This window comes from Meleagris gallopavo, chromosome 8, assembly GCF_000146605.3.
Source record: "Meleagris gallopavo isolate NT-WF06-2002-E0010 breed Aviagen turkey brand Nicholas breeding stock chromosome 8, Turkey_5.1, whole genome shotgun sequence".
NCBI lineage: Eukaryota > Metazoa > Chordata > Aves > Galliformes > Phasianidae > Meleagris > Meleagris gallopavo.
In genome coordinates this window covers 442936-454907 of record NC_015018.2, presented here as the reverse complement: position 1 = coordinate 454907, position 11972 = coordinate 442936, and positions in this window count along the sequence as shown.

Genomic DNA, 11972 nt, shown 5'->3' with positions numbered 1-11972 from the left:
AACTGATCTGTAGATATGCATGGAACAGCAGCTAGCGTGGACATGGAGTCTGAGCATTCTTCGTACTTAGGGTGAGTCTTATGAAACCTTTTCCGCAGCCAAAAGTCTTGAGCCATTCACTGACGTAAGACAACAAAAATATCAGCAAAATTGGTTCTGTTGTCAATAAAATCACTGATGAACACTTGACTTCGATTTGGGGCGTCTGAATAGTATATACATATGTAACACTACATACACAAACTTTTTTAGAAAATAAATGATCCAGCTTAACGTTAGTTCATCTAAATAGATGGAGAGAGTATCCACTTAACCACATAGCCTAAACACAATGAAGATGGGGAAAAAGCTATCTATTTTTAACTGTGTTTATTTTTTCACCGGTAAAAATAAAATGAGAAGAAGAATAATCATAGTGCCTATGACAAAGATTGTGTTTCAAGGAGTGTGCAATGTATACCACTATTATTTTGACTGCAAATGAAAACTGCTTTTAAACTGACTGATTCAAGAGAAATTACCGTAGCAAAACTGTCACACAGCATTCCAGGAAATGTTTTGGTTCAGTCTGTTTGGCGTCCGTTTTTGTGGAGCTGTACATTCTTGTCCATGGTTTTAAAGGATAAAAAAAAAGAACTGATTTCAGAATCAATGTGTATTTTGACTCATTTTTATGTTTCTGATGCCCAGACTGGTTTATGCTTGTGTGTAAGCAAAGGTGAGTGGTGTCATTTTCCCTCCTAGTGTCACAAGTGAGTTTTGTTGTGCATTATGATGTACTCATAGTAAGTCTCTTTTCCTTACTGAAGCAGTATTTTCTTGCTGTCATCAGTGATCCATACTCACAAGCAGAGTTCCCATTTGTTAGAAAAGCCACAGAGAGACACAAGACCGATCTGTCTGAAGATGAAATCTTTTTGATCTCAGCCTTGCTGGCAAGAGGACCAGTTGGGATTAGCAAGGTTGAGGTGGTGAGACCCAGGAGTCCCTCACATCTCTGCACCTACATGTATGTAGAGCTCAGGTCTTCAGTTATTGAAGTCTTAACTTTCCAGTTTCACCTACAAGTCTCTCAGCTTTAGGCACCCAAAATGGAGCAGGTAGAAGGTATCAAAACAACATATTCACAGGGAGAATCAGCTGAGAAAAGAGCCAGAGTTGGCAGTATCTTTAGCTCTGGAGTCCAAGCAAAAAAAATAGAAATAAAAATAAAAAGGATGTTCTTTGCAAAATTACTTTTCATCTTGACACAGCGGCACACAAGATAAAGAAAAGAGAATCTTAAAGCAGCTCATTTTTGGAAGGCAGAAGGTGGACATCTCCGGCCAGGTCTGCAGAAGAGTGGCAGCAGACAAACTCTTCTTTCCTCTTGGCCAGCGAGCAGCTTGGTCTCTCAAAACGGTGGTCAGCGTCCCCCTGACAGGAAGCCAGGTTTGTGGAACATCCCAGAAGTGACTGTGAGGATGTGGCAAAACGTCAAACGTTCACCGTCCAGCCAGGGTGGTGGCACCACCCGCATTGTACAGACGGCTATATTTCAGATTACACTGTCACGCACACCCCTGGTGGTTTGTGCTGAACTGCTTGGTGTTGAGAGTACTCATCATCCAAAACCCAAAGGGACTTACTTTGTTCAGAGTAAGTTCCTTCAAAAATTCCCCCTCCTAGTACTTGCCAGGTAGCTTTAGGGCAAAGCCTAGAGCTGCTTTGCTCCCTGCAGCTGCCAACTCCCCTAGCCTTGTGCTATACACCATAGCTCTCCCACTGAGAGCCACTGGGAGAGCTGCAGCATGGCCATAGCCCTCTAGGGTATGGGGACATAAGGCCATGTCTTGATTCTCTGCCACTCAGGCTCACTTCATGCCCCACCACATAGCTCCTAGACACCATTTTGCAGGGCCCTTATTTCCTTGCTAGTTCTTAGGACTTTCCTCTCTTTTTTTTTTTTTTTAATGTCTCAGAATATCTGTCTGGATCTGCCATTTGGCTTTAGCTAATGCATTTTGTTTTACTTCAAGTCTCTCTTACTTTAAAGGTGTTAGTTAGTTCAAATGCTTTTGAACACATTGACTTAAAGAATAGCAGGAAAATGCTATATTTGCAAATCTGCTCTTCCAAGTGCCCCATTTCCTTGGGTACAGGTACTGGGATGCTGAATCCCGTTGGTCTAAAAGGTTTTTCCTCTTTCCTAGGGCTAAGGAGAAAGCAATGTTTCCTAAGGTAAGGCTCCTACACCAACACACATGCCTGGTCTGACAGAAAAACAACCAGGTGATTTTTTTGTTGTTTGTTTGCTTTAATATTCTCCCTCTGCCTTCAGTGGTGGATATTATCTCTGTTATTTAGTTGTTCTATGGCGTAGTAACCAACTTGATTAGATTGGAAAGGAGTTAGCATGTTAAAGTATGATGGTCCTCGCTTTATCTCTCTCTTTTCAAAGTAAATACTTTAACTGATTATTTCAGAAATGTATCTATTTATTAAGAATCTCTTTTTTTTCCTTTTACTCAAGAGTAAATTGCAAGTTATTTGTCTGCCACTTTTCAAAACTGAAAAATCTGACGTTTCTGTAGAACAGGTTATAGGTAGGCCTGCAAGCAGTCAGGCCAATCTGTCTGCATGAAATGGTCTGCATGAAGAGGATCTGTGCTAATTTTGAAGCGTGCAACTGGAAATGTAAGAAATAGAAAGGTAAAGACAGCAGCTCATGAAATTCCCATTAAGAGTCATGTTTGATACTTGCTTAAAATTTCACATGCTTCTGAAATTGTATTTGTGGATGTTAATGATACATTAATTACAACTGTTTTGTGAACCAAACAGTATACAACATGAGAAATTCCTGTGATGATCTGTATCCTAATAATTCACACTACTTTGCATAGAATAAGGTGTATGGGAACTGTTGAGCCATGGCCTGAACCACTGATTGAGCACCTGTGGAAAGGACCCAGTCAGCCCTGGGATCTCAGGTGAAGGCAATTCAGCTGAGTGACTGAAAGGGGTGGAGACTGGCTGCACCTGTTTTAGACCCCATTTAAGGGCTGACAGCCACTGGGGAAGGATCTCTTTCTGAAAGTCCCTTGTTGGTGAAGCTTTTCCCTGCAAATCTAGAATTTTCTGATAGGAGTGAGCAGTCTTCTTCCTTTCCTTTATTGTACCTTTCTATTGTGCCAGTGCTTTTGTCATCGTACCTTTGTTTTAATGCCTTTCCTATTCTACTGATTTGTCCTATTGCTGTTTAAGGGTAGGTAATAGCAGATAGAATTGCCTTTGACCAGTTCTCAGGTCACTCAAAAAATATATTGTTCAGAGTCTAGTGACAAAAGAAAGAATGGCTTATACCTTTCCAAATATCAGAGCCCACTGGAAACTCCCAGAAGAGTTAATTTTGAAGTGGAGATTTTTCCCTTCGGCTGCCAGCCCTTAAATTAGCTTAGGTTAATTGCTTTCACCTGTGCTCCTAGGGCTGGCCCTGCCCCTTGACCAGATGCTCAATCACAGGTTCAGACTGTGATCTAAAGATTCCCATGCATTTAGGCAGTTATCTGCAGAACAACTTTCATTAAGCAATTTAAATCCTTTAATTCATCCTCCTCACTGATTCTTAGCAAGATGCAATAAGTTTTCTCTTAGGCTACATTTCAAGTTATGTCTACTGCTAATGTCAAACACTGAAGTTAATTGTCAGCAAAATCCTTATGGAAATACTATTGGTGCCATGTAAAATAAGAATGTCTTATTTGAACACTTGTTTTGCCAGGAGTTGGTGAGAGTTTGCATATAGGTGAAGTATTCAGTTACTTAAAAATGCCCTCCCGTGCCAGCAGAGCTGAAGAAGCAAAGCTAACTGTGAAGCTATACTGTTTCAAGGGTGGTACTTCTCCCTCAAATTAAGGTGTACTTAATAATTTTGTAATAGTTGAATACTGCTTTTGTCTTTGTGTGCTGGATGTTTTCTTGAGTAGAAGAATGGCTTCTTATTCTCCAGTAGTGTGGTGAGATATAAAATTGTATGTGGGCAGGCAGCAAAAGAACAACCTGTCATGAAACTTTCACGTCATTCTCCTCTGGTGAGTTTGTGGCTATTTTAATTTCCATTGTTATTCACAAGCACTGTTACAGTAATATTTACACAGGCATGAAGATGCAAGTGAGTCTCATAAATCAGGAGGTTTTTGTTGTTTGCAGCAATGGAAGAGTGGAGGAAGCCTAAGTCAGAGGAAAAGGTAGGTCTCACCTAAGCTCAGGACAGACTTCAGGAAATCTGTATGCTAGTTCTTACTGCAGTCTTCAAGAGTAAACTCGTGGTCAATCTCCTCCACATTCAGATGGAGCCAGTTCAATCCAGGTGAGCATGGAAGAGATACTTGGAAAACCAGGTGAAGGAATATAGTCTGAAAACGAAATGCTTTGTCTTTTTTTTTTTTTTTTTTTTTTGCCCATTATCAACCATGAAAAAATGGTGGCTACAAGCAGAAATGTTGTACAGTATAATTACATGAAAGCAAAAACAGAGAGGGTTTTGCGGATAAAACCTGTGATATTTGGTTCCAAACTGTGTCTCTTAACTAATCAACCTGACAGGTGTCTTGAATTAGATGTGGTGGATCGAGTACATTGACTATTCCATTTTAAAGGTGATATTCTCTAGCAGAGCTTATTTATAAGGAATTAAGGTAGCTAGAAGAGAGTTAAGCAGTTAGAGAGATTTGCTATCTCCTTACAAAATCAGGCTGGAGGAAGGCAAGTGGGGTTAACTTTAGAGGCTAACTTAAGAAAAAACTTCCAACTTTTTAAGACTAGTTTCCTATAGCCTAGGGTGGTAGTTAACTGTGCTGACAGATAAATGCTTTACAGTCAGGTTGATTATTGCAAGCGTATGTTTGCCTGTCTTGTTCCAATTCGTCTCAGCTGTAACAGTCTCTTCTCACTATTTGTCTTCAATCAGAGAGCTCTCAAATGCAGTAGACTTGGGGTGGAGGAAATAAAGCTTCCTTGCAGCAGCTAATACAAGGCCCTATAGCTGCATTATTTCTCCCTCCCTCCTATTGGCTTCTTATAGAAAGCCTCTAGTTGTCCTTCTCAAGGTTTCTCCTATGGTACCTCATGCTCTAGCTATTTTTTTTTTCTGTGTGTCACAGTTGATAGTTTGCTGCTGTTCTTCTAAAAATAGTATTGCTATTTCAGACTGTCTGTTACACCAGGGATAACAGAAATCAGTTGAGATTCTTTATTTTTTAAGAAGTCATTATGGTATTGGTCAAGTCCCCTGGAAATTCGGAGAGCCTGCAGTTGCTTCTGATAGCCAGCAAGCTGCATTGGATGCAGGTGTCGGCAGGGGAGACAGGAGCTTTGTGGGCACCATCCTGGGAGTTACTGGGACACGGGGACCAGCCTACTGAAAAAGTGTGAAATCACTTTTTTGACCTTCAGCAGTGAGAATGTTCTCCTCTGAGTCAATGCTCTTAGGGAGTTGATGTTGTTACAGCAATATGCTATAGACAAACATCATGGTTATTGATGGCAGTTGTCCTCTTTACAGCCAGCGGCATAAGGGATATGTGAAGTTGATGAGCATAACAGGTGACCACAGTGGATGGATACTCAGCGATTTAGGAGCTAGACTAGCCCTATGTCTAGCAGGGACATGGGAAGAAAGGAAGATCTTGCTTTTCTGTTTGATCTGTTCTTGCTCTGCATTCTTTCGACAGCACTGCAGAGAGTAAGTGCCTTTTGGTAACTGCTGTTTTTTAGCAACCTGTATTTTACCATTTGTTGTAACAATTTCATGACTTAGCTTCCATAGCATGTGTCTTGCTTTGGGAGCTTGCTGTGTTTGAGTTGAATAGTGTTTATAGATTTATTAGTGATAATTGTAGACCAGCAAGATAAGATTTTTTTTTATTTCAAGTTAAATGGATCTTTTATTCCTACCTAGTTAGTTGAGCCAATATAGATTAAGTCCTCTAATGTAGCTTTTCCCCTCTACAAGTTTGATGGATTCATCATTCTTAGAAAGCTATCAGTAATTATTATTACTATACTGGGCTATTAATTTCTTTCCTCAAGAAGTTATTATTTTTATGTGGCTGCAATAGCCTGAAGTAATTACAATCCCAGTGTTACTTGAGGCTGTGGGGTTTATTGCTCTCCTGAAATATATTGCTTCTGCTTACATTTTCCAAATACTGGGAAGGAATAACAGCGAGGAGAGGGAATTTCAGTGAGTACCATCAAAACAATAGCTGAGGATACCCTAACAAGCCAGTATTCCTTTTTACCTGTATAATCACACTGGGTTTTTCCCATGTCTATTTGAAAAGAAGAAAGGGGTCACTATTAGTACACTGTTATGATCTCTACCATCTAAAAGAAACCTATAAGCCATTTACTGTGTCTGGTTGATGCTAGAAAAAATGAGATGATGAAGGATTTACTGCATGTGTGAAGTCAGTAAGGCTTCCTAGAGTTCAGAATTCACAATGTCAAAGGCTGATTTTTTTCTTGTTTTTATTAGAATTGAAAGTTAAGTTACAATTGCATGTAAGAAGTTGTGTTACTGAAGATTGGAAACTGTTACAGAAATACTTGCTATTGTCTAATAATTTGCTTCTGAGGCTTATAAAGAAGACTACTTCATGACACATATGAGAGGGAAAATAAGAAGTGGAGAAAGGCATTTCTTACCTGAAAGATTTATGAAAGATGTAACATGAAATGAAGGAGAGAATTTCATGATTTATGGGCTAAATATCACTTTAATCAAGGAGATTCTTCAAGTAGCCTGTTTAATCATTGTCATCAACTTCATCAGAATGATTGAAATCATCATTAGTTCAGCAACTGATTATCAAGAGCTGAATGTTGTCTTTCAACTGATGCTGAAACTTCTCATTAGAGAAGTGTTAGAGGTGTTTTACAGTACCTGTGCATAATCTGCCCTGGCATTTTTGCTGAGTTTTGCTAAAGTGAGTGTGTTTTTTCCATAGATTAATGCAAAATATAATTCAAAACCAATTACTGTTTTTTACTAGGAGTATCTAACTGTTTAGGTATAGAGCTTATGATAAAAGCAGAGCATGCAGAAATCTGTTTGGTGCTTCTTAGGCTTTGTAACTGGGGGCAAAATATAATTGTTTAAACACAATTATAATACATATTTATCCCACTTGTCTCTAGGGTAAGTCTCAACTGACTCAGCTGAACCTAATAGAACTACAGTTGTGCCAGAAGTAAGGCGAAGTGGAAGATCAGACAGCCTACTCTCATTCCATTTGTTTCTGATTACAGGCTCTCCCAATTCTTATAGATAAACCAAGACTGAATAAAAAGTTGATATATTAGCCAAGAATTCATGTTTCAATAATCTGCTTGTGATTTTAGGGGACTGCTGTTTGACCACAATGTCCCTCTTGTTGCAGGCAGAAAAAACATTGAACCCAAAAGAGAATAAGTGGGAAAGCTGAGAGGACCCATTTGATTTTGGGAACACAAAAACCCTAATTAAACTTTGCAACTAAGGGACATCTCTGGTATAAAATAATCAGCAGAAGGGATTGAAGTTCCTAAAAGATAACCAAAAAAAATTAAGCATGTATTGTTTGTTTTTTTATTTCATTTGAGTTGATAGGCTGATCTCAGGTCAGACAGATATCAAGATAAAAAAAAAAAAGGTAGTGTGTAGTGTGTTTGGAAGTTATGTATGAGGATACCTGTCTTAAATAGGAAAATAAATTGATTAGAAACATGACTAATAAGGAGCACGCTCCAGTGGTATATTCCCTCTAGCTAACTTGGAGTGGCTTGCAAGACACAAACAGCAGCAAAGCCTTAAAGCTTAAGACTTATAAAAGTAATTTTTGAGAAGAAACTAGCCATAAACTAACACAGAATTGAGGAATATACTCAGGATTCAGCTGCTAGCAGACAAATCAGCAAACCATTTCTCAAGTCTCTTGAATCATCCAGGTCTTACTTACGATTCTTGATAGGGGTTAGTTGTTGTTCTGAGAAGTTTAGAACAGAAGCCAAACAAATTGTCCTGAAATTTCAGGCATTGAAGAAAAAGAAAAAGCTCTTAGCTGAATGAGGATCTGCAATCCGGGCATGGAGATTTATTGCACAAAATTCATAAGTCTTATCTGTGTTCAGAAGGATTTTGGGGAAAGGAAGCCAAGCATGTTTTTGACATTTTGTAGTAAGCACCATGGGAAGGACAATCATTCTAAGCAGCTTCCCTCCCAAAGAAGCAGCAAATGGAAGTTTAAAAAAAAAAAAAAGGTCCCCTAGCGATGCAGAAAGAAATGCACGGCGGGACCAGGATTTTAATTTGGTTTCTGAATGTCCAAAGAAACATGAGTTTGAAACTAAAGAAAACATTTTAATTATCTTCATGGTTTGCAAACTGAATTTAATGATGTGCTGTCTGAGGAAGAAGTGACATGGAAAGGAGAATCTGTGAACGTGAGGGAAGTAAGCATGAAGAATTTACAAATGTTCCTGGTCTGAGGAACAAGAAATGCCTCCTTGCTTTGCTTGTCATATTGGGGATCATTACTTATTCTGCCATCTTGAAACCCCAAGCAGTCTCTCACACAGACAGTGTGGCATGTACAAATTTAACCATCTTCTCATTTGGGAATAGGAGTACTCATGTTAATCCTGCTATGAAATCGATTCATACAGTGTACTTATTTAAGATTTATTTTGCAAGATCTCCTGCTGCCCTTGTTTACCCCTGCAAGATGATTCGGCAACACTCCCTCCTCTCTGCACCCTGAAAGGAGATGCAAGCCAACAAAACGCTGTATCAGCAATGCCTGTTTCCAGCCCTGTGTGGCTGCTCTGTGTCCACCGTGTACCTTGGTTCTGGGGTGATCCCGCTGCTAAAACAGCTGCTTCTGTGGCTGGCAGCAGAGCTGCTCTTTCATTACATAATTGTGAATCAGACTTGTTATTTCTCGTGTATAAGAATACGAATCAAACTTTAATGTCCTTGTTTGGCCAGATAATCTTTAATATCCAAGAAGTATTCCTGCTCTATCTGCTACTTAAAAATGAATACTGAAGTTTTATTGTTATTACTCTGTTTCTGTAGCTTTTTTTTATCCTACAGCTTACTTTTCCTTCCTAATCTGCAGATGGGCTTTTGGACCAACACAGAATCACAGAATGGACAGGGTTGGAAGGGACCTTAGGGATCATGAATCTGCAACCCCTCTGCCACATGCAGGGCCACCAACATCCCCATTTAATACCAGACCAGGCTGCCCAGGGCCCCATCCAGCCTGGCCTTGAACACCTCCAGGGATGGGGCATCCACAGCCTCTCTGGGGAGCCCGTTCCAGCACCTCACCACTCTCTTGGTCAAGAACTTCCCCCTGACATCTGACTTAAATTTTCCCTCCCTCAACTTAAAACCATTTCCCCTTGTCCTGCTGTTATCAACACCTCCCTCCCAGTGGGAGATAGCTCTCTGTGCTGTCCAGCAGCATTTGGTACGTTTATAAGGCCTTTTGTGATAATACTGTTATTTTCAGATTGTTATGGAGTGTCTGTGTGCTTGGTAGCTCCTGCAGCCAGACACAGCACTGGGAGAGAGAAGGAACGGGCTGCAGAACGGCCATGCTTGGGAGCAGAAGCAAGGCTTAGCAGGCTCTGCACTGATAGACTATGCTGAGGGAGTGGCTGCTCCAGTCTTAAAGCAGGGATTCCAAGCTCCTGCCTCCCTACACGAGGACAGTCAAGCCTTCTACGTGTAGCAAATAACCATAGCAGCAGACTGCTGGAATGCCAGAAGCAGCAGCAAAGCACATCTGACTGCTCCTGATGGCTTGTCAATGGTAACTAATGGTAGGTGTGTTCTGAGGGTCAGTGCATCTCTGATAGAGCTGCACTGTCACCAGTACCTGTGCTGGTGGATGTTCAACCAGGGGCTGAACACAGCTGATCTCTCCATGCGGACCAGGACCAATGTCCTATGTGCGTTATTAAAACAATAACAAGGAGGGAGCTTACCGTAGATTCAAGAGATTCACAGCTCTTAATTCTCTTCCAGTTTGTGATATTACAGTACATTCCCCATATTAGTGATCCTAGGTGGCATTGAGCATGTACAAATATGGGAGAGGTCATCTCGCTGTGAAGTGTACAGCTTTCCATATAAAGGAAATGTGTGGTTAAAATAACAACAACAAAAAACGTTACTTTAACTTCTGCACTTGTTCATGTTTTCACGGTGTTTAAGCGTATCTGATACTCTTAACAGTTTTAGTTTATCTAGTTTGGTGGTCAAAATGATCCAGACAGAAAGGAATATGCTATTTCCTATCACATTCTAAACTGTATCAACCTAGTGAGTTTGTCAGTGTCAAATTTGAAGCTGAAATCATAAATACTTGCTGTATCTAAAATACAAATACCGTAGCTCAGCCTGTTGGTGGACTGGGCTCAGATTAACCTCCCAAACAACATGGCAGAGTTTTGGGAGTTTATGTACGTGCTATACTGTAGATTTCTTTGAAGATATAGAGTGTGTATTTCTATAGGTTTTTGCAGAAAGAAAAGGTGCCTTTGTTTAAAAATATATAATAAAAAATGTAGAAGTTGTTAACATTACTGAAACATCTGTAAGCAAAACTACTATTAATTACAATAGAAGTAAATTCCTTGAAATGAGAGAGGAGGAGTGGTAGTCCTAAAAACGCATATACAGCTTTGTGCTGTAAGCGTAAACAAATAATATGTGGAAAGTTATGAAAAGCTGTGATCTGGTTTTGATCATTTTTAGCGACATTTGTGCTAAGTGCTTCCATCTTCCTTTTAAGTAAATAATCGTCCCTTAAAGATAAGTCTATGCAGAAAATAGACTTTCAGAAGTCTTTCAGAAAATAAGTCTGAGGGACATCAGGAAGCCACAGTAACATTAACTCTTCTGTCACTTTTGATGCTATTAAACTTTTCTTCAAAGCTTTTGTAATTTCCCTGGGCAACATCTTCCCTTCATTTCAAATTCTAATCCTGTATTGCCCTGCTGTGAGTGAAGAAAATTACTTAATTTGGTTTCTTCACTGTTAGCATGCAGACTAGATTACCATTTCCCATTTTGCCTGTAGTTCTGAGAGTGTCTGAAGGCTTTCTCAAATTTCATCTTTTCCCTCTCAGTGTGGGATGCCTCTGTCTCCAGGAAGCATTGTTTAGGTTTGTTTCTTGTGACTCCCTTTGGTCAAGGAGGACTCCTACGCACAGACAATCCATCTGTATCTTAACATGTAGCCATGAATTCCCAAAAAAAGTAATTCCAAACTAACATATGTGGAATTCATACTGTCCATCAAGGCCCCCTGTGGGACTTTAAGATCAGAAATAATGCTTACTTCATTTTTTATGTGGTTATTGCTGGCCAGCTAATTCAAGGTGATCAATGTATTAGACATCTAAAAGGTTTAAGGGTTTTTCACAATCATTGTATGGTAAAATGAAGCTCTGAGAAATACTTTTTTCTCCAATTATCTGATGTTTAGTACGCATAGGTGTAGGCATAGTAAATGTAAAAAAAATAGTGTTTTTCCAGATAAAGTAACCCTGGGGAGAATCAGAAGCAACAACAGTAGTAGATGCTCTACTTATTTTATAAGTGTTCATATCTTTCACCAATGGCATTTTATATAGTAATTACTCAATATGTATGTATGTGCTTCCCTTCCTTGGAACAGGAAGAGCAACTGCTCATATCATAACCATACCATGAATGGTTATGAACATACTTGCTTCCTTTGCTTTGCTTTGGACATTGATATTCTAGCTACTTGTCTTATCTGTCCAGTTAATGACCTAAAGAATAAATCAAATGTACCCCACTTCCACAAATTCTGCTGCAAGGCTGAGAGAAACTTTGGGTTACTTAACTCAACCAACAATTAAGTTTCCAGTTTAATGACATGGTAGTTAGAAGAAAGTTCTAGTAAATA